Below are 25,857 nucleotides of genomic sequence, written 5' to 3'. Positions count from 1 at the left end.
GGTCCCTGACCCAGGAGTCTCATGTCTTCTGCCAACACCGAGAGACACTAACGGGCGGACTTCTTACGTGAGAAATAAGTGAATCCAGGCGGGACACCTTTTCTGTCCTGTGTCCCATGTGGGGAAGGACGTTACTATCCAGACAAGGTCCTCGCTGATGGAGTGACCTTTCTGTCCCACCTGGTGAGCCTCACTTCCCCGGGAGCTTCCCTGCTCCCCCTCCCGCTCCCCAGAATTCACAGGAGACTCCGGTGTGTCCCATGACCTGGGCCAGAAGGAAATGTGATTTGATTTTAACAGAGACATTAGCGTTGGTTAGTAAACATAGAACATATTAACCCAGTGAATTTGGGGGCGGGCATTGGGGAAAACAGAAAACAGAGAGAGGTGAAAGTGTCCTGACATTTGCATTTTTATGGCTGGAGAGTGAGCGCAGCAAGAACTCTCTGGAATTCGGCCAAATGGAGAACGCGGCCGGGGTGAGCCCGACCGTGGAGGGCACAGACTGTGTCTTACTCAGTTCGGCATCCCCGGCACTGTGCCCGCGGCCTGGCCCCTCCCGGGCGCCGCTTCCTGGGCACACGGACAGGTGGGCAACCCAGCGGTGCTGACGGAAGATGGGCTCGCTGGTCGACCCGCAGGCGGCCGCCTGTTCCTTGGGGAGGAGGCGGGCAGGCGGGCAGGCAGGCGGCTCGGGTCCACAGGGAAGGAGCCCCGTGAGCGCCCCTCATGGGAAACGTCCAGGCGCTCGCCGGCCAGGAACCAGGCAGACCTGCTCGCTGGCTATTCCTTTTCCAGCGGAACGAGGTTCAGTTCACGGAAGACTTCCCGACGCCTTCTGGGCCCCGAGGAGAGAGAGGTCCCTGGCCCGGCAGCCACAGGTCCCAGGTCAGGGAGAGGGGAGAAGGCAGGGCCGCTGGGAGGCACAGGGTCGGGGCATTTCAGCATCACAGAGGAACGCAGGGAGGGCCACCCTCTCCGGCTGCCTTTGCCCCTTGGGGAAACCGAGGCTCAGGGAGGAGATGTGACCGGCCCCAGGTGGCAAACGAGGCTCCGGTGGCACCAAGACCAGAACCTGGGGATCTTAACTCCCAAAGCCCACCCCCCGCCCCCAGCACGGGGGCAGACAGGCACGGATACCAACACAGTTATTCTTGCATTATTCTTGCATTATTATTCTTGCATTATTATTATTATTATTATTAATTATTATTATTATTATACTGTTCCCCACACGAACAACTGTGAGCCTATGTGGCCCACTCCGTCCGGGTGGACTGAAGGCGGAGTGGCCAGTGCGACCAGCACAGGGGCGGAGGCTCACGCTGGGCTGTGCACAGAGGCAGGTGGGGGCCTCGGTCCGTGCTGGGCCTCAGGGTCCTCATGTGGGAAACGGGACGATTCCAATAACCATCTCAAACCAGCCCTGCCCAGGGGCCGCCCGGGCCCCTCTGCCCTCGGGGGCCTGTGTTCGGAGGGTGCTCTCCCCGCCCCCCTCGCCTGAACCCTACTTGCCCCCGGCTGAGGCGGAGCAGCTCGGCCGTCCCCGGGGAGCTCAGCCTGTGACACACTTCCTTTGGCTTTTGCAAAAACAACAAACTAAAAATACTACAAACCGCACCGCGCATCTGCGCAGCCACCCAGAAGGCAGCGAGCATGGGCGCGCCCTGCCGCTTTCCCCCCGTGGCTGGGCAGGATGTGGGGCCCCCAGCGCAGGAGGAGGGGCCCTCCCAGTCTGGTTCCCAGACAGCCTGGAGCCCGGAGAGCCCTCCCTGGGACGGTGAAACGGCCCGTCAGCTCGCTCTGGAACCCGGGGGTGCGGGAGGCTCGGGGTTGGTCCTGACCAGGACACCAGGGCGGACGGGGTAGTTTTTCTCAAATGTCACCCACCCGCCTCCCACCTCTCTGCTGCAACGGCTCCGCCTCGTCAGCTACACGGTCCGCATGAGCATCATCACAGGCACTGCCTCCCGCCGGACGGGGCTGGCAGCCGCCGCTGCACCCGCTCCGCAGCCCACTGTACAGATGGGCAAACTGAGGCCTGGGAAGGGCAGGGGCTGGCGCGGCCCACACAGCGTGGCCTAGCAGAGCCAGACCTGCTCGCCACGTTTCTGGGGGACAGCTGCCATCAGACAGCGGGGCTCACCTGCTCTGGAACGTGGGTCTCACACTCCGGGAGAAGCCAGCCACCGAGGCCGCGCTTTTCCCGGTGAGGCGGGGGTGGGGACCCCAAGCCCCGCTGTGGTGCTCCCTCCTCACCCCCAAGGTGGTCTGGAAACCAGAGCCCTTCACACAGCCCCTGCTGGTGGCCCCAGAACGCCACGCCCACTCTGAGCCACTGTCCCACGAGGGGCCCCTGAGGACTTCAGAGACCAGCAGGCCGTTCATTTACATCCATTAACCCAGGGGGCCGGTTCCCCCTCAAAGATTTCTCAGAAACGGCTTCTAAGAAACTTCCCGAAGAGAAGAGTGGGTTTCAAGATGGGGACTCGGCACTCCTGGTGATGGGCGAGGGGCCGTGAGCGGCAGGGACAGAGACATGTGGGCGCCTCACCGGATGAGGGGAGGGGGCCCCACGCTGGACCCCGCCCCCACCACCTGCCCTGCTCCCCTTCCTACCAAGAAGTCAGGGGCCCCACTTTCTCAATCACAAAGAATCGCCCTCCTCGAACCAGCCTGTAGCTGCCGTCCGCACCCCGTCATGGGGGCAGGACGCCTTTCTCCCACGGTCCGGTCCGAGGTGACTTTGAACACAGCCAGAGGGGGGTCCCTGGGTCAGCCAGGACTTTCTAATGATCCGATGAACACCCCATTCCCCGAGCACCGCCCGACCACGTGGCTTAGACAGGACTTCCTACAGTCTGAGAGCCACGGCGACCGGTGCAGGGGAGGCACAGGGAGACACCCCACAAACACCACGTCACGGGCCCCCACACGTGGCGGGGAGGGGGACGGTCATTTCAACACGGTTTCAGGCAGACAAAGCAAGGCAATGGGTTCTGGAGCCGAAGAGAGCTGGGTTCAAATCCCAGCTCCGCCACTTACCGGCTGTGTGACCTCGGGCGAGTTCCTTAACCTCTCTGAGCCTCAGCTTCTTCATCTGAAAACCAGAAGGAAAAAAAAAGCTCAGAGGTACCGCAGGGAGAGGGCGGGCCGGTCTCACGGGAGAGAGCCAGCAGCGTGCGCAGCTCAGACTCCTGTGACGGGGCGGGCCCACCCCCCGCCCTCCGCCGGGAGGAGACAGCAGGCACCTGCACCGTGGGAGCCCGGGGACCGGAGCGCCGGGTTCGAGTGGCACACTGTTCATGAAAGCTCTGTAGCGCGAGGTCTCTCGGACCACTTCCTGCTCTAGGTAGGTCGGAGGGGTGTGCTCCGGGCACGGGCTCACCCCCGCGGTAGCTCAGCTTCCTGCCCGTCAGAGGAGGCCACTGAGGGTCAGGTCCCAGGGGAACGTGTGTCAGGGCAGAGGCCCGTGCAGGGGGCTGGGAGGCGCTCAGAGAACGTGTGTGAGGACAAAGAGCCTCTCCCACCAGCCTCTTGGGGTTTTAGAACGAGCAACCAGAAGCCATCGGCCCTTTAGCAAAGGCTCCCGGCGGCCCAGAACCTGCCGGGCCTGGAGGGAGATGCTGTGCCACACCGGGGATCAAGGCCAAGACTCTCTCCTCTCAAAGCTCACGTGTCCAATCAGACAGAGCAGTGACATTGCGCACGGCAGCGGGCGGCAGGGAGGCAGCCCGGGGGCTCGCGAGTGAGCCAGCCAGGCCAGGCCAGGACAGCGCGGGACCGGAGCGCGGGCAGGGGACCGGGGGCGGGAAACCACAGGCCAGGCGGCAGGAGCCGGCACTCAGCCCGCCGGGGGGCCACGCGAGCCCGGGGATCGCGTTACGGGATGAGGTCAGCGCGGGGAGTGAGGCCTGATCCTGTCCCCCCAGGAGGACAGCACAGGTGAGAGGCTGCTGTCCAGGTCCCTTTCTGGTCACGTCCTCTGGGCTGGCTCGGTCCCTGGGGAAGCCGCTGCAGCCCTGTGGGCACGGGAACTCCCCGGGCGACACCCCCTTTCGGTGCCAGAGGTTAAGCCTCGCGGAGAAACCCGTCGGTGGCCTCCTGAACACAGCTCCGCCTCCCACATGCTTCTCTGGGCTTCCAGGGAAGGTGCCCGTCAGCCGTGGACAAGCATTGACGTCACGGCCCTGCACTGCGTCTCCCGTCAACGCACCCTGGGCTGCGGGAGGCGTGGGGGCACCTGCCGTTACAGGGGGGCTTTCGGAGGGGCGCCCTGCTGTCCTGGGTGCGGACACGTCCTTGCTGGGCAGCGGGAGACGGAGGCTGAACGTGCATGGAGCCTCCGTCTCCTCCTCCAGAAAGGAGGGGCACGAGAGAGCGGGCAAGAAGGCGGCTCCCACCCCGGCCCGTGTGGCTCAGCGGATAGCGCGTCGGCCTGAGAACGGAAGGGTCCCCGGTTCGATTCCGGTCCAGGGCACGAGCCTGTGCGGTAGGCTCCATCCCCAGAGTGGGGCGTGCAGGAGGCAGCCAATCAATGACTCTCTCTCTCATCACTGGTGTTCCTATCTGTCTCTCCCTTTCCCTTCCTCTCTGAAATCAATAAAAATATACTTTTAAAAAAGGTGGCTCGAAAACACGGCACGTTCTGGGCACCGTGTCCCGTCTTCTCATTACCGCTGGCGTCCTGTGACGGGCGCAGCGGCCCTCCGCCCAGGGGTGGCCACCGGAGCTGGGAGCCGCCAGGGGACGCAGGACAAAATGACCCTCCTCGGGAAGGACAGGGGACGGAGCAGGACTCGGAGGGGACCACTCTCCCGTGTTCTTCCTGGGTCCTCCCACGGGGGGGGGGGGGGGATTCACACAAACCATCGGCGACCTTTTTAAACAGGATGTGAAGAGATCGACAGGGGAGCGGCCGCTGCCGCCGCCACCGAGGGCAAAGGGAGGAAGCTCTGGCCCGCTGCCTCTGTAGACTCCAGCCATTAGCCAGCACCCGAAGGAAGTCCCTCTGATATATCTGCACAGGTTGGAGTGAATCCTCACCTCGGAGCTTTTAAAAGACGGACAAACACGTTGGGGAAAGTCTCGTCGAGCCAAAGCTGGCCAAGAACCGAAAAGCCAGGGTGCCTGGGTTCGGGTGGGGCATTCTTGCCGGAGCGTGGGGAGGTGGATAGGCAGGAAGCGGGTGGTCCTTGTGAGAGCGGCCAGAAGAACATAACGGACTTGTTCTGGTACCTGATCACAGGGTTCCTGTCCTTACCGAACACCTACTAGGCGCCTGGCCCTTGGCATACAAAAGCTAACCCTTACTATGACAGGAGCATTGCTTCAAGCACTTTATGGGGCTCCAGCCAGTCCAACCTCCCCAACAGCCTTGTATCAGGTGCCCTCAGTGGCACCCCCTGGGCAGGTGAGCCCAGAGAGGTGAAGTCATTTGTCCGAGGTCACACAGCAAGTAGATGGCAGAGTCGGTCCCTGCATCCAGGTTGCCAGGCAACCATCAGGGCCGAAAGCGTTAGCTCAGCAAATGCACACACGGGCCTCCCCGGGCAGCGGTGGTTTCTGCCCGCCCACCGTGCACGAGCCGTCTGCCGCAGATTGGCAGCGAGTCACAGCCTGGCCCGCGCCGAGCTCCCGGTCAGGCTGTCAGGGGGCCACCCCAGGGTCGTGTCTGGCAGCACCGTGGCTGGACAGCCCCAGAGAGGAGGGTCCCAAAGCCCCGGCCTGACCCTGGATGATGCCAGGACCCGCTGTGTGACTTCTCTGTCCCCCGGGGTCATTCCCTCCCTCGTGGTGACTTTTGTCAAGTCCCCACGTTCCAAGCCTCAGTTTCCTAATCTGTCCAGAGCTGCACTGAATCAGGATCAACGGTTGCCTCGTGGGATGGTTCGTCTGCAGCACGCAGCAGAGGACGGAACTTTCCATCAGCTGTAACTTTTAAAAATCAGAAAAACCTCATCACACAAAAAAAATCTGGACTCTGGCTTCGCTTCCTAAAGGAAGGGAAGGTCCAGGAACCCTGGGCTCGCGTTCCCCATCGCGACAATTCCCGGAGGCGGCGCAGCAGTCATTTCCTTTGGTCAGGACCTCGTCAGCTTTCCAGTGTGCCCCAGGCCCCACCGCTCCCGATTGCCTCGCCCAGACCTCTTTATCCATTGGCAGTACCCTGTGGGACCCCTGCACTGGGTGCGCTAAAGGTCTCCTCTTGCCATGCTTTTCCTCATGCTCCTCACATGCTACTAGGGTGCTGCCCTGCCACCCCCCGGGGTAGATAGCAGAGGGCCCCCAGCTTGAGGCTGAGCCTCCAGGACTGCCTCCCACCACCCAGCGGAGGGGAGAGGCCTGCCTCCGCCAGGGTCCCGGTGCCCTGGTCAGCGAAAGCTGATAGCCTCCGCAGCGCACCCGGCAGGCCGCGCCGAGGCCTCCTACAATTACCTGCCGCGTGTAATAAAGCCCCATCGAGAAACCTTAGAAAGGGCCCGGCCAGGAGAACGCTTTCCTGGGTAATTTCCCGATCCTAGAATTTCAGGTTTGGCCAACGCATCATCTGACGGTTGACTCTCCTCCGGCGAGGCTCACACGATCCGTGCCAGGTCCCGCTGTTTGCCCTGCGCTGCGGGGAGCCGGGAACAGAAAGACGCGGGGCTGCAGCCCCACCCTGGAGCCACCCTGGCGTCCTCCCAGGCCGCGGCAGCCGGTCAGGCAAAGAGACAGCGACAGAGCAGGACGGCAAGGGCCCTGCCCCCGGACAGCCACCCCTGCTCCGCCCTACTGCGCGCCCAACTCTTCCCAGAAAGGACCTCACCTCACTCCCACGTTCCACCCCGATGTGCAGGGGAGGCTCCGAGGCACGGAGAGGCGAAGGCCCCTCGTGGAAGGGGCAGCAGCCCAGAGGTGCTGGAGCCGGCCTTGACCCCAGGGGTGTGCGGCTCCACAGCTGGGTTTGCAAAGAAGACCTGAGCCTGCCAGGCAGCCGGGGGGGGGGGGGGGGGGGGGGGCAGAGGAAGGCGAGCAAGAGTGAGCCCGGGGTGGGCGAGGGCCAGGCTGAGCTGGGGGACGCACAGAGGTCCGGGGCCTCACTAGCAATCAGAGAAATGCAAAGAAAGGAAAAAATACACACACAGGGTGAGACATCATCGCTTGATACCCTTCAGCCCGGCAAAACGTGACAGGCACTTTTAAAAATCAGAAAAACCTCACAAAAAGAAGTTATAGGAGGCCTCAGCCCGGTGTCCGCGGGTTCTGCAGATGGGCAAGCTCACTCACGTGCTGCTCCTGGGCGGGAAAGCGGGCTGGAGAGCCACCCCGGCCAGGCCCACGTTTGGCACACGCTCCACGATGCACTCTGGCCGGGCGGCCCCCCTCTGCCCGGATACCTCTGTCTCCCCGTCCTGCTCGTCGCCCCAGCTTCCAGTGAAATGGAAGTTAGACATCAGGACGCTCGGAGCTTCCTCAAAGGCCTCGAGAAAAGGTGTTGAAAATAAAACAGAAACAGATTCACTGACACAGAGGACAGGCGGACCGCTGTCCGAGGGGGAGGGTTCTGGGCGGAGCGGAAGAAAAATGAAGGCGTTAAGAATGGAAGGAGGAGGAGGAGGAGGAGGAGGAAGCAGACAGGACCACGGTGCGGTGACTGCCCGAGGGAGGGGGGTGGAGGCAGGGGAGAGAAGGGAAAGGGGTATAAAGGGTGACTGGACTTGGGGTCGTGAACGCACGATGCAATATACAGGTGACGTGTTATGGAGTTGTACACTTGAAATCATATAATTTGCTCGGCCGGTGTGACTCAGTGGTTGAGCATCGACCTATGAACCAGGAGGTCACAATTCGATTCCCGGTCAGGGCACATGCCCAGGTTGTGGGCTCGGTCCCCAGTGTGGGGCGTGCAGAGGCAGCCGATCCATGATTCTCTCGCACCATTGATGTTTCTATTTCTCCCTCTCCCTTCCTCTCTGAAATCAATAAAAATATATTTTTAAAAAATAAATAAAAGAAATCCGTATAATTTTATTAACCAATGCCACCCCAATACATTCAATAAAAAAATTTAAATAGAAGAGAAAACATGTTGAGTCTGGCCCATCTCGTACCCTTCTCCTGAGTCCCAGCCAATGGTTCGGACCCCCTCTGGGCAGAAGCACGAGCCCCCTGCAGAGGGGCTGAGCTCCGGCCGGCCCTGCCCCACGGCCCGGGACTATGACAAAAGGCCATCCCAGTGGGCACCAAACCCTCACCCCCTCTAGGAACCTCTTCCAGGACGGGGCTCGCATGCAGACGGGGCGAGCCGCCCAAAGAGGCTCATCATTTTTAACAGCAAACGCCAGCCAGCTTGCAGGCCGCCACCACGGGGAGATCGCTAAGTGCCTCGCGGTGCTTGCCAGGATCTGCTCCGTGACAGAAAAGCCGGCCTCGCCAATAAGGCTCATGAGGAGGAACACAGGGAGACACCTGCTCCGCTGTGAACTGGGGGGAACCAAGGAGACAGCACCAGACCAGAGTTACTGTGTTAGCGATCCAGGAACCGAAAGACAGCGGCAGGAAACCCCGCAAATGCTGAGAGAGGTACTTTCCGGGAGGGGGCGTGTATGTGGGACACCCCCTTCCCCCGGGGCCTTTACACTTTTCTTTCTTTCTTTTCTCTTTTTTTTTCTTTTCTCTTTTCTTTCTTTCTTTTCTCTTTTCTTTCTTTTCTCTTTTCTTTCTTTTTTTCTTTTCAATCCGCACCTGAGGATACTTTTCCATTGATTTTTAGAGAGAGCGGAAGGAAGGGGAGAGACAGACATTGATGTGGGAGAGACACATCGATGGGCTGCCCCCATTTGCACCCTGACCAGGGCTGGGATGGAGCCTGCAACCGAGATACATGCCCTTGACCGGAATCAAACCCCGGACCCTTCCGTCTGAGGGCTGACCCTCCATCCACTGAGCCAAACTGGCCAGGGCCACACTTTTCTTTCTTTTCAGGATTTTCTTCGGTGGTCAGGGCTACTTTTACGACCAGAAAATAAAACTACCATTAAAAAACAAAAAACTAAAAAATGGTGGCCTGTTAAAACCTTCTCCAGCACCCAGCGCAGAGCGGGCCCCCCCACCCCACCCCGACCGGGACCCAGCGCGCCCAGGGCTGTGCGGAATGAGACAGCTCTCAGGACCCGGGCTTCCACTCCCCAGGCCCAGGCCCAGAGCCGAGCAGGAACAATGGGAGCCAGCACGTGTGAGGACGCGGACCCAGCAACCAAACAAAACAAAACACAAGAAAACAGCCGGCTTCCCAGGAACAAGGGCTCAGAAACACCGTCCCGGCCCCCAGGCTCCGGGCCCGCCCCGCCCCGATTTCCCTCTCCTTCCCGCCCCAGCGGCAGGCCCTTAGGGTGACAGCCTCTCACCCAGGAGCCGGAGAGGCCTAACTTGACTTCCCACGTGGTCCCGTATGGCTGGGTCCCCTAGCACCGCCCCGGTGGGGACAGGTCCCAACGTCATATACATGAGACGCCACGGCTGAGAGAGGTTCACCCACCTGCCTGTGAGGCTCAGAGAGGTCGCCCACCTTGCCTGAGGCCACACAGCTGCTCAGGGACAGAGCAGGAAAGGGGGCGCAGGCCTTCTGTGTGACCACCCCCTTCCCGGGAGGACTAGGCCCCTCACCACAGCTGGCCCATGAGCCCACCCCTGGCTCCAGGAAGCCCGGTTCCAATCCCAGCGGAGTCCGTGACTGTGGGGTCTCGCTCGTTCACCCCTCGGAGCCCAGGTTCTGTCAGTAAACTGGAGACAAACCTCGTCCTGGCCCAGGGGGGACACGGCAAGCCCTGGTTCCCGCTCGCACGGGAGCAACACTGTTACGGCAGCTGGCCGTCCCCTCTGGCCTCCTGGAGGGACGTCCTTCTCTGGTCTAGGATGTGATCGCAATGCAGTCTCCCTCCTCCCCCTCCCGGGGACAGGCCTCCTGCTCGGTCCCCGGCCCAGCGGGGAGGTGCTGGGAGGGAGAGCTGGACGGAGAGGCCTCCTGCTCGGTCCCCGGCCCAGCGGGGAGGTGCTGGGAAGGAGAGCTAGACGGAGAGGCCTCCTGCTCGGTCCCCGGCCCAGCGGGGAGGTGCTGGGAAGGAGAGCTAGACGGAGAGGCCTCCTGCTCGGTCCCCGGCCCAGCGGGGAGGTGCTGGGAAGGAGAGCTAGACGGAGAGGCCTCCTGCTCGGTCCCCGGCCCAGCGGGGAGGTGCTGGGAAGGAGAGCTAGACGGAGAGGCCTCCTGCTCGGTCCCCGGCCCAGCGGGGAGGTGCTGGGAGGGAGAGCTGGATGGACAGGCCTCCTGCTCGGTCCCCGGCCCAGCGGGGAGGTGCTGGGAGGGAGAGCTGGACGGACAGGCCTCCTGCTCGGTCCCCGGCCCAGCGGGGAGGTGCTGGGAGGGAGAGCTGGACGGACAGGCCTCCTGCTCGGTCCCCGGCCCAGCGGGGAGGTGCTGGGAGGGAGAGCTGGACGGAGAGGCCGGGGTGGACCCCCACGAGGACAGTCGGCTGTGCTTAGACATCTGTCGGCCCGTCTCCAAACTACTTTCTGGCTTAACGGAGCTGGTTTCTGGCCAACTGGGCTCAGTTCGAGTCTAATTCCAAACAGACGGCTCTGAGCCCCGCCCCCACCCAGCCCCGCTGCTCCCCGCCTGCTGCAGGGGCCCTTGCTGCTCTGGGGGGGGGGGGGGGGGGCAGGAAGGGGGAGGGCTAGAGGGGAGCTGCAAGGCCTCCTGGGGGACGGTGGGGTGCAGCCCTTCCTGGGAGGTGGCTCAGTCCCTCAAACACACAGAGGCCCAGACTGGGAGGTCCATGTGGCATTCGCCAGAAATCAGGCCGCCCAGTCCCGCCCTGGTGCACGCCTCCGCCACAGCCCGTGTCACGTCGAAACAGCTACACACATGCCGCTGGGCCCTCCACGCCAAGAGACGGTCGGCCCTGTGGTTCAGCACGTGGACTCTGAGCCACGGTGACCAAGTCTGAATCCCGCGCTGCCCAATCTTTGCAGCCCCCCCCCTCAGCAAGTCTCCTCACCTCTCCGTGCCTCCCCCTCCTCTGTAAGGGCGATGCCCCCCCCCAGCAAGTCTCCTCGCCTCTCTGTGCTCCCCTCCCCCTCCTCTGTGAGGGCAATGGTGGTGCCCAAACCAGCACCGACCTCAAAGCGACACGGCGCCTGGAAGAGTCCTTTCAGACGCACATCACGGCCGCCGCCCGTCCTGCTGCGGCAACGCACAGGGGACTCCCCGCGGCGGGCCCCCTCTCCCCAGCGTCGTTTGTGACCACTCAACACATGTTTGTTTTTTGGGCATTTTTGTTTGTCTGTTTGTTTGTAATCCTTACCAAGGATTTTCCATTGATTTTCAGTGAGAGTGGGAGGGGGGAGAGAGAGAGAAACATCGAAGTGAGAGAGACACAGGGATCGGTTGCCTGCCCCACACATCCTGACAGCGGGTAGGGAGCGAACCTGCAACCCAGGTCCGTGCCCTTGGCCAGGAAGAGAACCCGCAGCCCTCCAGCAAGCAGGCCGGCGCTCTAACCACTGGGCACGCCAGCCAGGGCCATTGGTTCCTACCGAGGACTGTGTGAGTTACTCCCAACCCGGTTCACAGATGGAAACCTGAAGCACAGAGAGGTGAAGAACTCGCCCAGGGCCACCCAGCCTGGGAGGGGCTGAGCCAGGACCCAGACCCGGGCAGCGTCCTCCAGGCCGGAGCTGGCCACCAGCAGGCACCGCCCACCCCCGCTGCCCGTGGGCCCCACGTTACAGACATGACAACCCTCCCAGCTCTGGGGTCTTCTGACACCACAACCCCCGCCCAAGATCTGGGCTCCGGCAGATGGTTCTCGACCCAGGGGCGCAGGGATGATGAAAGGAGTTGATGAAGGCGGGTACGGCTCCCCAAACCCACGCGGAGGCCTCCTTAAAGGGCCTGACTAACGTGCAGTGTGCTTCAACCAGCTCACATCTTCCTTTTCAGCCGGACAAAGCGGCACCCGCAACGGGCCAGGGACTCAATCGCTGTGGGCTCCTGAGACACCAAGCACGTAGCAGAGAGAGACAGAGAGCGCGCTGGGACTTCCAGGCACAGGGAACCCGAGGTCGAAGCCTGCGATTGCAGGGCAGGGGCACAGCAGCCAGCGCCCGGCCCAGCCCGGCGGGGTGCAGACAGCCCAGCGTCATTTCATTTCCGGGGCTTGCAACACCGCGCAGGATGTCAGCGAGGCAGCCGAGGAGGAACCACAGATGCAGCCTGCAGCGGCGAGGAGGGGGTGGGGTGCACCGAGGCTCCGGGGCAGAGTGGGCAGGGCAAGGGAGCGTGAATGAGGAAGCGGGACAGGACCCACGCTGGCTGGCGGCGCGGGGCACGGGGAGGGCTGGGCCCTCAGATGCATGGCTGGGCTTAGTTCTCGGAACAAGTCGGCGGGGTCATCAGCCGAATCGGGCCTTGCAGCCCAGGGGCCGGGGGAGAAAGCCGAGGATGTGAGAGGAGAGGTGAGACTCGACTCGCCCAAGCGCACCCGAGTCCTGGCCCCTGAACCCAGACCAGGCCAATGCCAGGCCCAGGCCAACCGTCCACACACTGTCCCCTCCTGGCAAAGGGGCTGCTGTGAGCGAGGGGGAGGCTGTTTTAAGCCAGGTGGGGCTGGGACCCTGCCTGTTCTTCCCCAGGCCCCAAGCCGAAGGAGGGGTGTGGGCTTGGGGAGAAAGCCCTGGGTTAGGAACGGAAGCACCCAGCTCCCACTCTCCTCCCCTCTGAATGCTGTGTGATCTTGCACAAATGACTTAGTCTCTCTGGGCAACACTGTCAGCTGGGGGAAGGGGTGGAGTGGATGAGTTTGACCCTCCCCGATTCCCTCCAGCTCTGAGTCCTCTGTGACGGATGTCAGCTTGGCACTGGGTCATGAACCAAGGTCCCGGTGTCGGGTTGCTGTGTTCGAATCCCGACTGTGCCCGGAAATGGTGCCCCTGGAGGAGGGGGTTGGGTTTATTGCCTGGGGACCCCAGAGAGCCCACCCAGCCCGAGCCCAGCATGGGGTGCTGGCAGGGAAGAGGCAGGGCCTTGCCCAGGTCACGAGGCTCAGAGGCTCACTGAGTCATCCCCACGTCCTGGCTGCCCACCCCATGTGCCAGGTGCGGAGCGGGCCCTGAAGCTCTACGGGAACACGATCACACCGGAAAAATACTAACAATGGCTGCTGCCCAGCTCTAGACTGGGGGCTCCTCGGCAGAGCCTCCTGGGCCACTGCGGTGCCATGAGAACACGCTGCCACCAGGGGGCAGGCCAGCGCTGAGGGCGATGGGCCTCGGGTCGGCCTCCCAGGGAGGTGGCCCGGGAGCTGAGTTCCTAAGGGCAGCACAGGAGCAGGCAGAGGGCACATGGGGGTGCCCGGGAGCTCCCAGGGAGCGCTGGGCAGGCCGGGCAGCAAAGGCTTCTGGGGCAAACCTCATGTGTGTGGGGGTCCTCATCCTGACAGGACAGGGCAGCCAGTACACCCTTGCCAGGACAGATGGAGTACAGGCTGCCATGGCCAAGGGGACCCAGCCTCTGCCCCGTGGGATTGAGCATGTTCCGTGGGACTGAGCGTGTCCCGTGGAATTGAGCGTGTCCCGTGGAATTGAGCGTGTCCCGTGGAATTGAGCGTGTCCTATGGAATTGCGCGTGTCCCATGATTTAGCATGTCCCGCAGGAATCTGACGGGTGAATGCCAGGCCCTGTGCTGAGCACCAGGGACGGGCAGGGAGGGTGTGAGCTTCTGAGTGCCAGGCAACCGCCTAACGACACCCACCTGGGTAAACACTGCCGCTGCCCAGCGGACACCAGCCGGGCCGCCACCCAGGACGGTCCCCCTTAGAGAGCCTTGGCTGAGCGACCATCAGTGACCCCGCTCTGCCCACCCCGTGCCCTAGCTCCCCCCGTATGTTTCAAATTCACCAGGGAAGGGAAACCGGGCACCCCACCTCCACCCCTATAAAGGCAGAACCCCAGCCCGGAGTGTCAGTCTCTCTCTCCCTCTCACTCCCCCACCCCCCCCCCCTCTCTCTCCACTGTGTGACCCAGGGTGTGCTCTGCACCCCTCCAGGACCTGTGTGAGGAATAAACCTTGGTTTGTGTGTGTGTGGGGGGGGTATTCCCCAAAGTTCCCTGGTGGTTATTTCTGAGGTGCAGCTGCAATCACAGTAAGAACCACAAGGGCTGGTCCGGCCTCCACACGGACCCTGGCCGGGGAATGTCGGGAGGGGGGAGGCTGCCACAGACATCGGCCCGGGCCCAGGGGAGTGCGCGGGCACCCTAGCAGGATGCTGTACGTAAAACACTCGCCGTCGGGCGTTGCTCGTGTCTAGCAGGGCCCCGAGCGTTCCTACGTATATTAACAGGCTAATCCTGAGGCTGGTACTTGTGAAAATTCTGCAGATCAAGAGAGCTTAGGCGGCTTGCCCAAGAGGGATCTGAACGTGGGCCATCTGTCTCCAGAGTCCGCGCTTGTAAAATTACTCTGAAAATTACTCTGGGATTCGCAGAAGGGGGGCTGGGGGTCGGGGGGTGGGGATCTTGGCGAGGCCCAGGTCATGGCCAGCCTTGTCCCTCCCGCTACGGAATTTGGACTCTGGCCCAGCGCCGTAGGTGACGTAACCCTGAGAGGCGGACACAGCTGGACGCCCTTGGGGAACAAAGGCCACTGCTAGAAGCCAGCTGTCCATCCGCCAGGCTCGACCGGGTAAAAACCAGCGTCTTGAGGGTGACTCAATCTCTAAGCTTGGCTTCTAGAGGCACCTGGGAAATTTCCAGCCCCTGGCCGCCCCCCTGTGCCCGGGACACGGGCACTGCCAAGGCCTCTGGGTCCGGCCGCCAGAGAACCGTGACGTCCACCCGTCCCTGGAGACCAGCGACTTCCCATGGATCCCCACTTAGTCGGGGGCTCTGAGCTTTTCCCTTAGGCTGTCAAGTAAAGAAATGACCACAGCCAACACAACAACAGCCATCCGTGCAAATAAATCACAACCATACCTTTGTTTTTTTTGGTCAGATGGGCAAAAATAGAATATGTCGTTGTGTGTGGCAGAATTTTTTAATTCCTTTTTATAAATTTTTAAATTAATTAATTAACTAGTTGTGTGTGTGTGGCGGGGGGGGGGGGCAGAATTTTAGTCATTAGTCTACGTGTGTCATTAGATGTAAAAGGTTGAAATCCGCTGCCGCAGGCAGACATGTTCCCCAATCTAGCAGTTGGGGGCGCCCTGTTCCCACCCTCACAGCCCACCCCAGTCCCACCAGAGTGCGGCTTAGCTATAAATACCACCGGTGGTGCCATGCCTATATTTAGTGAGCAGTTACTATGCGCCAGGCACCGTGCCCAGCTCTTTGAGTCATCGTCTCATTCAGTCCTGACGAACCCGGGCAGGTGGGTGCTCGGATCGCCTCCTTCCTCACAGACGGGGGATCAGTCACGCAGCCACGGATACCTGCCCAGCTCCGGGGGCTGCAGAGGCGGCGGGAGGCCCGCCAGGCTTGCTCACTCCGGGGCCCACTCTCTTGAACCCTCTACCACCGGGGGTCCACCTCCCCAGGTAGGTGGGACCGGCCCCATTTTATCAAGAGAAACAAGTGGGCATTAGTTACAGCCCTCACCGATCCCAGCACCGTGTCTGCGCGTACAACGGCCTCGTTCATGTGTCTGCCTCGCCCACGGAATGACGAACATCTTGAGGACATAGCTCTGTCTTATCCTGTTTCACTTCCAGTGTGTGGCCTGGTGCCAGGGACCTGGGAGTGTTCGCTGAGTGAGTGAGTGAGTGAGTGAATGAATGAATGAGTGAGTGAATGAATGAGTATGAGTGAGTGAGTGAGTGAGTGAGTGGGAAAGAAGGAAGACCATCCTGAACGGCCGTCTCCCTGTCTCCCCATCTCCTCTCTTCCATAGAAACGCCCCTGCTCCCGACCCTGCGGCCCTTTTCGGAAAGGTTATCAGCTGCGGAAATTCCACCAGCTCCCCACTCTATCTAAACTGTCAGGCCTCCTCTGATCTCATCGGAATGCCCAGTCTGCTTCAGGGCGAGCTGATAGCAGGCACTGGGGCAGGAAACGCCCCAGTGTTAGGGAGAGTGTGCAAGCCCCACAGGATGTTCGGGGACAAAACAGGCCTGGGCAGGCCTGGTCTCCAGGCAGAGGGGGCCGGGCACCCCAGAGGAGGCCAGATATCCCGCCTGTCCTTTGAGCAGCAACTCTCCACCCACCCACCCCCACCCCCTGCTCCCGCCCCATACCTCCCCTCCCTCTCACAACCCCTCTCCCCCTCACTGTTGATCTCTTTTCAGCACTGGACTGAGTCCCAGGAACACCTCCAGGACCATCACACCTAAGCTGTCCCCCCACCCCCGCCTGCCCAGTCCTGACATTCATGTCTACTTGGTCCCTCAGCCTCTCCCCTCCCCCACTCCTTGCTAGGATGTGAACGCTCTGGGTCTTGTCTGCCTAGAACAGTGCCTGGCACATGGAAGGAGCGCAGAAATCTGTGTTGATGCACGAAGCCAGCATTCATCAATACGAATTCTGCATCTCCCCTGCTGGGGGCTGGGGGCTGGAGGATGGGGGCACACACGTGTTCCAGGTCAGGCCTGTGCCGGACAGAGGGCCTGTGCTCACCCCGTTCTGAGGTGCCATCGTTACTGCGTTCGGGGCTCACCAAAAGTAAACCCCATCCCATCCCTGCACCTTCCATCCCCACCATCCCACACTCTTCCGGGACTTCCAGACGGCCATTGTTAGCTCATTCTCTGCCTCTCCTCCTTCCTTCTCCCCTGGCCTCTCTCTCCAGCCCCCGGACCCTGCGGCCATTAGGGGAGGCCCCACATACCCCGCTGCCTGGGACTAGGAAGGGCTTACGCGCACATCGTACCTACCTAGTTGCGTATATAAAACTAGTAAATCCCAAGGCCCAAGGCGTGGTTTCTACATGGACTCACATACAGAGGCCACAGGCCGGCTGCCCACAGAGATTTTAAAAGTAATTCCATTTTTATAGATAGATAGGGAGGGAGGGAGGGAGATAGATAGATGTCCTCACCAATAATCATATAGAATAGATCTCTCTCACACACACACACACACACACACACACTCACACACACACTCACTCACACTCTCTCACACACACACACTCACACACACACTCACACACACACTCACTCACATACACACACACTCTCACACACACACACTCACACACACACACACACCTTCCGTCGGGACCAGACTGAACATTCCAGGCTTTGCGTCCACACGGTCTCAGAGGCAACTGCCATGTGACAGCGCCACAGACATGCCTGAACCGATGAGCGTAGCTAGGCGCCAATAAAACTTTATTTACAAAATCGTCCACGTCCCAGCTGTGTGCTGACTCCCCCTGCAGGACACACCCGAGGGGCATTCAGGCCTCCTGGGTGGCGGGCTCTTGTCACAGAGGATGTCCCCACGCAGGACACAGCTCACCGTTTTCCTGAGCGCGCACGTTCCCTTTAGGGAAAGGAGAGGCCTGCGTCCTCCCCGAGGCAGAGGGGATGCCCTCCTTAGGGAAGATCCCAGGAGAACAGCCACCTTACAAAGAGACCAGCAGAGGGGACACTCCCTGCCCCCCAGCAAGATCCAAGGAAGAAACCAGAGAGATAACACCTCTCACCCTGCAGGGAAGGTTCGTGAGTCATTTACACACGAAAAGGGGCCGCATACCCAACCTGACGAGCTCCAGGGAGGCCTGCTCAGAGGCCTTGCAAACTCCCCTAGGCTGCAAGGAACCGCGTAGGATGGTCTGAAATGTCAACTTTCTAACTAAAAGCGGTTTATGGCGGGTAGGCATGTCCTAGGACAGTGGTCGGCAAACTCACTAGTCAGCAGAGCCAAATATGAACAGTACAACGATTGAAATTTCTTTGGAGAGCCAAATTTTTTAAACTTAAACTTCTTCTAACACCACTTCTTCAAAATAGACCCGCCCAGGCCGTGGTATTTTGTGGAAGAGCCACACTCAAGGGGCCAAAGAGCCGCATGTGGCTCGCGAGCCGCAGTTTGCCGACCACGGTCCTAGAGCAGTATTTACCCTACCAAAGGCCCATCTTCACATTAACTGGGCCTGTCTGTTGTCCTTTTGCCTCTAGGATAACACACCTGATAACATGCCTTTGCCAAGACAAAGAAATTTCCCTTTTTCCAGACCCCTCACAGCACAGGCTCTGCTCTCTAGAGACCACACCCCGCCTCGCTGTTCCTGCTACCATGCTCACATGCTCATTGCTGACTGTCAGCTTCCCGCACCCCCCTGAGTAAAAGGTGCATGTGTCCATCATTTCACTGTTTACCCAATCCCAGAAACTCCCCGCTTTGCTTTCTCCCGCCTCCCTAACCTATCACCAGTGGAGTCTGTGTAACCCGCACCCATCTCCTCTTTTGACGGTAACGTATAACTGCCGTTATACGTTACCGTCAAAACTGCCGTTCTCCCGAGCATGCGTGCAATCCGGGGAGGTTTTGCTTCTGGGCAAGAGTCCTCAGTTTGGCTCAAATCAACTCACAAGAATTCTCTGCAGGTTTGACCGTCTCTAATGTTGACATGTACCTCAGTCGGTGGAGGGACTGTCCATCTCGGGTCTTCCAATGGAACGGTCCTGGCCACGAGGATCAGAGCGTCCGGCCACCACCGCCCCTGGCGACGCCAATGAGTCCTGTTGGCATTTCCAGGTCAGAAATGCTGAGTCTGAAGATGGGACCCGCTGGACGGAGAGAAGAGAAAGTGCAAGTGAGCTCGGACGTTCCATGCACCCACGGCCTTTTGAAGGTGAGTCAAGGAAAACAGGCATTCACCCACTTCCCCGCTTGCCCAGCACTTCAGACCTCAGAACATTTCTTAAGTAAACACCTACTTTGTCCCACGCACAGACCCAGGGCCACAGGCAGAACGGGGAGTGAATCATAACCGAGGCCCTCAGAGGGCTCAGCCAGGGGAAGGAAACAGACAAGGAGAGGCTGGTGTGGCTCAGTGGTTGAGCATCAACTCATGAACCTGGAGGCCACGGTTCGATGGCTGGTTGGGGCACATGCCCAGGTTGTGGACTCGTTCCCCCGTGTGGGGCGTGCAGGAGGCAGCCGATCAATGGTTCTCCCTTCCTCTCTCTAAAACTAATAAAAAAAGAAAAGAGGCAAGTAGACTGGGGGGCCACTGGGTCACAGGGCTGGGAGTGCCATGAGGGAGAACTGAAGAAAAAAAGACCGACTTGGTCAAAGCAGAATCTGAACAGGAGTTAATACTCTACCCTGCTTCTCCATCAGAGTAGCAGTGAGCTGCTGTTTGGCAAAAAGGAAAGGCTGGGAAAGTGTCTCCATGGAGCGAGGATAAAGAAAGGTGTGAAAGCCCAGCTGGCGTGGCTCTGTGGTTGAGCGTCGACCTATGAACCAGGAGGTCACGGTTCGATTCCTGGTCAGGGCACATGCCCGGGTTGTGGGCTCGATCCCCAGTGTGGGGCGTGCAGGAGGCAGCTGATCAGTGATTCTCTCTCATCATGGATGCTTCTATCTCTCTCTCCCTCTCCCATCCTCTCTGGAATCAATAAAAAATATATTTAAAATGTCAAAGAAAGAAAAAAAGATGTGAAAAGGTGTGAGATCCGGGTTAGCACCCATCCCGCTGAGGTCAGACGGGAAAGCGGCTTTGGAAGCCGGTCTCCGGGGTAAGAACCGACTCCCAGCTGAGCTCTGACTGCGGCCCGAACGCCGAGACGTGTGCGGCCCCCGGCTCTCCCCTCCGATCCCTCAGGAAACCAGCCACGGTCACACTGAACATTCCCGGTGACAAACGGGCAGCTGCGGCCTGGAGAGCTCAGGCGAGTCAACCTGCCCAGCATGACAAAGGCAGTCAGTGGTCCAGGACCCACCACAACGGGACACCCCTTTGCTCATCCGGGCCCAGGTCCTCATCTTAGCCACGGGCATGGGAGATGGCGGTAAGGCCTCGACGTGCTCACCACACCTCCCACGCACACCCCTTTGCAGCGGAGTTGATTTCTCCATCCGTGGACTCTGGGCCAATAACGAATGTGACCCGAATAAAGGCTTAAAAAGTGCTCATGCTCAGAACTTCCTCTGTCTCGCTGCTGGGCACGAACCACGCTTCTGTCACCTTAACACACCTGAGCTAGCCCCGCCCCCCGCCCCCGGGAGGGTGAGAAATTACACAGACAGGCCCCAGGCACCCCAGCTGAGCCCCCATGGTGGTCTACAGGAAATGAAGAAATGCCCAGTCAGCCCACAGACTCAAAGGTTTGTTGTTTAAGGCACCAAGGTCTGGGGCTCTTTGTTACGCAGAGGGAGCTAGCTGATACAACCCCCAAGTTACCTGTACGGTGCTGGCATGTCAGATAGGTCAGCCCGTGTGGGCGATGGCCCAGAGCTGATGAGGGCCGGAACGCAGGCAGGGCTGCGGGCAAACCGGGGGAGTGAGAGACTCGGAGCTATTTTAGAAGTAAAACCAACAGGACTTGGCTACAGACCGAGCCCAGATTTGTCTCAAGGCAACTGGTGCTCACTATAAACAGATTCTATTTAGGGCTCACTGGTGGGGGCGGGTGTTTACAGAGAAGATACATACAGCAGGGGGCGGGGGCAGAGCAGTTAGGGCTGCTTGTCTGGGGAAGGAGAGCTGGGGGGGTGGGTCTCTTTTCCGCCCCTGCTGTTTGAAAGAAGAATGAAGGGGGGGGCTCACTAACCTAGCTTGCCATTGCTGCCTCCTCCCACGCCAGCCCCGGCTCCGAGCAGCAGCCAGAGGCTCCTCAGAAACTGTCACCCAGACCTCCTCGTCCCTCCACAGGCTCACCCTGTCCCCTGGCCCCGGTGCCTTCTGCTCAGTCTGTGATTCCAGCACCCATGGCGCTCCCCACGGACAGCTCTGCTGACCACTCCGACAAGGCGAGGCATGGCCCCTGCACGCTCCCGGGATCCCCCGTGTTCCCGGAGAGCATCCGTCCCGTGGGGGCAGGAGTGTGTCCCCTCACCACAACCCACCACCCCACGCACCTCCTGCCACAGGGGGAGTCCATGACGGTTCCCCAAAGGACAGGCCGCAGGCTCCGCTCGTGGGCGGCAGCTTGGCTTTTGGGGGCCACCTTGGCTCTTCGGGGCGAGGTTCAGCTCTGAGAGGGGAGCCCACCTCTCTCCTAAATGGAACCAAGTGAAGTAAAACTTCCCTTAAGGAGCACAAGGCTGGGGCCTGGGGCCCGCCCCTCGGCACCGGGCTGGCCCTTAGGCAACGGTGCCGGTGCCGGTGCCGGTGCCGGAAACCCATCATTGTCCCACTCATAGAGAGGTGTGGACAAGGAACCCGGAAGGCTGGTCACCCTTGAAGCTCTGAAAGGTCAGAGCCAACCACTCCCGGTCTAATTGAGACAATGGTAACTGAGGCAACTTCCCCACCAAATAATCATGTAAATCCTTATTGATAAGATAATCTGCCTGTTCCTGGAATTGCCTGCCAAAGGGCAATGGGTGTATCCCAAACCTGAATAAAAGGGATGGCGAGGCCAAGGCAAGGCGGTAGTCCCTCCCCCTAGAGGTGGGCTCCCGCCTGGCCCCCAATATTCCCAAATTCATACTTTCCTAGTCTCTTTCATTTGTGTGCGGCCTTCTCCAGAACCCGAACCCTGAACCGGAACCCTGAACCACGCGGGATGTGAAAGGGGTTCCCACACACTAGGGCTCACCTCTGAGGGGCTCAGCTCCACCCTGGGGGTCTGGGCTCAACGCAACAAAAGAATCCATGTGTCAGCCCTGGCCAGTTTGGCTCAGTGGATAGAGCGTTGGCCTGCGGACTGAAGGGTCCCGGGTTCGATTCCGGTCAAGGGCACATGCCCGGGTTGTGGGCTCAATTCCCAGTAGGGGGAGTGTAGGAGACAGCCGATGGATGACTCTCTCTCATCATTGATGTTTCTCTCTCTCTCACCCTCTCCCTTCCTCCCTGAAATCAATAAAAATATATGGGGAAAAAAAAAAAGAATCCAGGTGTCACTCCTGCAGGAGGATTTCTCTGAGACCCGCCTTCCACGCTCCACCGGGTTAGGGACCTGGCTACCTGGGGTATGTGCAACTTCCTTTATTCATTTCCTTATCTCACTTCATTCTTCTTCTTCTCCTTCTTCATTCCTTCCTTCTATTCCTTCATTCCTTCTATTCCTTCCTTCCTTCTATTCCTTCATTCTTTCATTTACCAAGAATTTACTAGGTGTCAGACATCCCCTCAGTCCTTTTATCTATTACTCCTACTAGTCTGATTGCCTTAAGTGTGGGCAGAGGGGAGCAGTATTCTACTTATCACTAGATTTCCCCACCCAAAACCCCATAAGGGGAGGGGAGACAATGACAAATGAGTGCCTGAATGAATGAAGCAGATAACTCTCTGAGTATCACTAGGATGTGGCTGATTTCCCACTAGCAGGAGCCTGTAGCGGAGTGCTCCAGGCGCCACACCTTACTGATTATGATAACTGATCATTGCTGATAACCATGATAACAGGAAAGCCCAATACGCACCGTAAGGCCTCAGGGGGAAACCTGTCAGTTAAATTATACACAGAGCCTCGCAACGGAGCGTCCACAGCCTGGTACCGGGGGCCACCTGTGACCTTTGGTTAGAGCCTCAGACTCACCTTGGAGCAAAACATAAACCAGGAGCAATTCTGCCATTAGTCTTCCTGGCTTTTAGAAATATAGCTGGCACCCAGCCGGCGTAGCTCAGTGGTTGTGCATCGACCTATGATCCAGGAGGTCATGGTTCGACACACGGTCAGGGCACACACATGCCCGGGTTGCTGGCTTGATCCCCACTGTAGGGTGTGCAGGAGGCAGCCAATCAGTGATTCTCTCTCCTCATTGGTGTTTCTATCTCTCTTTCCCTCTCCCTTGCTCTCTGAAATCAATACAAATAATATTTTAAATACATATATATATTTAAAATAGTTGGCAATTGCATCACCCCAACTGGCAAACTTAAAACCCTGGGACTCTTAAAGATAGGGTGAACTCCTCAAGTGCGCCCCCATCCCGGCCTCAGTCTCTCAGCTCCCCACACAGGGAAGGTCACTGTCCCAGGACCTCACCTGCTGGTCCCAGGAGCAGTCTCGTCAGCTACTTAGACTCTCCTCGCCCTTTGCTTTATCCCAAGGGCCCACACCCTGCCACGCCCTGCCACGTCCCAGGTTTAGTATCCCCCCCTCCCCCCCGTTTCCCGACCCTTCCACAAGGACTTCCAATCAGAACTAAACTCTTCGGAACAGATGAAGCGTGTTTACACACACAGCCCTCCAAGGAAGACGAGTCAGACATAAACCCCACTTCCAGGGAGGCCCAGAAAGGTCCCGTGACTCTCCAAGGTCACCAAGGGGAAACCGAGGCCCCGAGAGGCGGGCTCAGGGGGCGCACAGCTGGCGGGCTCCAGGGCGTGGCCCCTGGCTCAGTGCTCCAACCCGCAGGCTCGGAGGCAAGGAAACTGCCCAGCCGGTGCACAGAAGACGAGGACAAATTCCAGGAAAAAAAAACAACACGCACAAAAACACCAGTCCTCTCTCCCGTCTCCTGTTCAGCATCCGCAGTTACTCCTTCTCTGCCCCTGTCCGAGCCCCCGCCATGCCCGGCCCCTCGTGCAATGTACGCCCGCTTCTGCCCTGCAATGTAACGCACAAGAGAGTTCCTTCTCCGACCTCGTGTATTCCTCGGATGGAGCAGGGTCTAGCAATAAAGCTCTCCCTCGCGCCAGCCAGGCCGCTTCATAAATCACCGCCTTTTCCCTCCGGGCGAACACGGATCATCTGAATAATTGTGCAGCTGAATCACACTGCTGCACTTTAAATTACAGGCATCTCTCCTCGGAGGCCTGCGGGCATGTCACGTTCCCAAACTGCGTGGCCGCTGTGTGGCCGCTGCGGGCCTTGCCGACCAGGGGGCCGGTCAGGTCTGGCTGTGTGAGTGCGGGGACAGCTTTTCAGAGTGTCCGTGGACTCGCTGGTAAAATAGAAGCTGTAGCTGCTTCAGTACTCGGCGAGGCTGTACTGAGAACGAAGTGAATAGAGAAACAACATGTGGTCACTTCAGTAATCATCGTCGGGCAAAACTACTAGTAGTGGCACGAAGTAGGAGCGGACGCCGTTTCTAACTGTTTGTACTCAAAACTCCAGCTGATCCGCACCGCGGGCCTGTGGGGTGTGTATTACCATCTGCATCATTTTGCAGGTGCATGAATGGAGGCTTGGAGAGATTAAGGAACTCGCTCAAGGTCACAGTGCAGAGGGGAGCCCGAGAGGTGGACTCCGCTGCCGGGCGGGGGTAACATCCGCATGTCCCCAGCCCTCCCCGCCCTGAGCCAGCCTGTGCCCTGCCCCGTGGGGACAGCAGTTCACTCCTGGGCTTGCCCCACCCCCCCTCCAGCAGCCCCGTGTGGGGAGGGAACACAAGCAAGGAACCAGGCCTCCCCGGACCCCGAGGGAGATGGGAAATGAGCAGGTGGGTGGTCTCGGAGCCCCAGTTCCTGTCCAGAACACAACGAGGGTGGAGAATGAGATCAAGACGGAGACGGCCTGGCCTGACTCGTCAGCCAAGGGGCCAGGGACCCGAAGGGGACAGGGCAGGGCAGGAGCGGACGGAAAAGTCGGGCGTGGCTGGGGTGCCAGGCTCCTGACCGCCGCAGGGAATGGGGAACGCGGGCGCCGAGGGCGAAAGGAAGCAGAGTGGAGCCGCCCCGCCCCGGGGAGGCCGTGCCTCCGGCCGTGGGGCCCGGGCTGAGGAAGCCCGCCCCGCCGGGGCTGAACACGAACCGGCGCGGAGCCTGGGCAGGAAGCGGGTGTTCGTCAGGCGGCACAAGCTGTTCTCGGGCGTGCGCCCTCCCTCTCGGAAAGCGGTCAGCACGCCGGGCCCCCGAGAATGGGTGCTCACTGCTGAGGCCCGGCTGCTTGGCGAGGGGCGGTATTATTATTAACAACGGCCACCACGGAGCAGCTCAGACCACAAGGCCCGCGCCCTGCTCAGCATTCCGGGTGCACCATTTCATTCCCCCTGCACAGCAGGCCCTGGAGGGTGGCCGTCCCACGGCCATTTCACGGATGTGGAGACAGAGGCTCTAAAGATAACGCCACTTGCCCAAGGCCACACAGTTAGAAATCGGCAAAGCCAGGGCCATGGCGAACCCAGGTTTTCTCGTCGCCACCCAGACGGGCCGGGCTCTAAAGGTGGTCCTGCCCACCTCAATCCCACAGATTCCTGATGGGAGGGGCGGCGTGGGCCTCCGTGACTGGGCTCCCTGTGGTCAGCCGTGGCTCCCCAGTGCCCTCAGGGCCCAGGATGGGCATCTCCAACTGGTTTCCAATCTCTAGCTTCTCAGTCCCCAAATATAATCCGTCCCACAACCCCAGAGAGACGAAGCCACCAGTTCTTACACTGGAGCCAACACTCCAGACGGGACGCCCCACAGTTCCCACCCGGGCTGCCTGCCTATGGATGGCGGCCGGCGGGTTTTCCTAAAACGTGGGTCTCACTCAGTCTCTTCCCTCTCCCAGGAAAAACCCGTGATCACGCCTTATTACTGAAAGAACGCAGGTCACGTAGGACCCACTGAGGGGGGCCTCGACCTTTTCCTTTTACTCCTTCCTCTGTCACATACGCGGCTCGGTCTGCGGGCTCCTCCAGGGGATCCATCCCCGGGCACCGGGCACCGGCTCTCCCCACCCTCAGCTGCTGTGAGCAGATCCCGTCCAGCCCCCAGCTGGGCCCGGGGTGTCCCCCACCCTCTCCCACGTCATTTAGCTCCATCTCCCACCTGGGAGGATGGG

At 60.0% G+C, this 25,857-nt stretch overlaps 1 protein-coding gene across 3 annotated transcripts in view; it reads right to left on the bottom strand.

Moving 5' to 3' along the window:
• The window catches only part of ST3GAL1 (ST3 beta-galactoside alpha-2,3-sialyltransferase 1), a 56,000-nt gene that overhangs the window by 19,982 nt on the left and 10,161 nt on the right, over nt 1-25,857 (bottom strand). For all 3 annotated transcript variants that reach the window (XM_079796547.1, XM_079796549.1, XM_079796548.1), the window contains exons 2-3: nt 18,612-18,765; nt 3,046-3,100 (exon numbers count right to left, since the gene is read on the bottom strand). The gene's annotated coding sequence lies outside the window, so the exon portion shown is untranslated. The remainder of the gene's footprint in view (nt 1-3,045; nt 3,101-18,611; nt 18,766-25,857) is intronic.

This window comes from Cnephaeus nilssonii (genome assembly GCF_951640355.1).
Source record: "Cnephaeus nilssonii genome assembly, chromosome: 18".
NCBI lineage: Eukaryota > Metazoa > Chordata > Mammalia > Chiroptera > Vespertilionidae > Cnephaeus > Cnephaeus nilssonii.
This window is presented reverse-complemented; position numbering and strand designations above follow the sequence as displayed.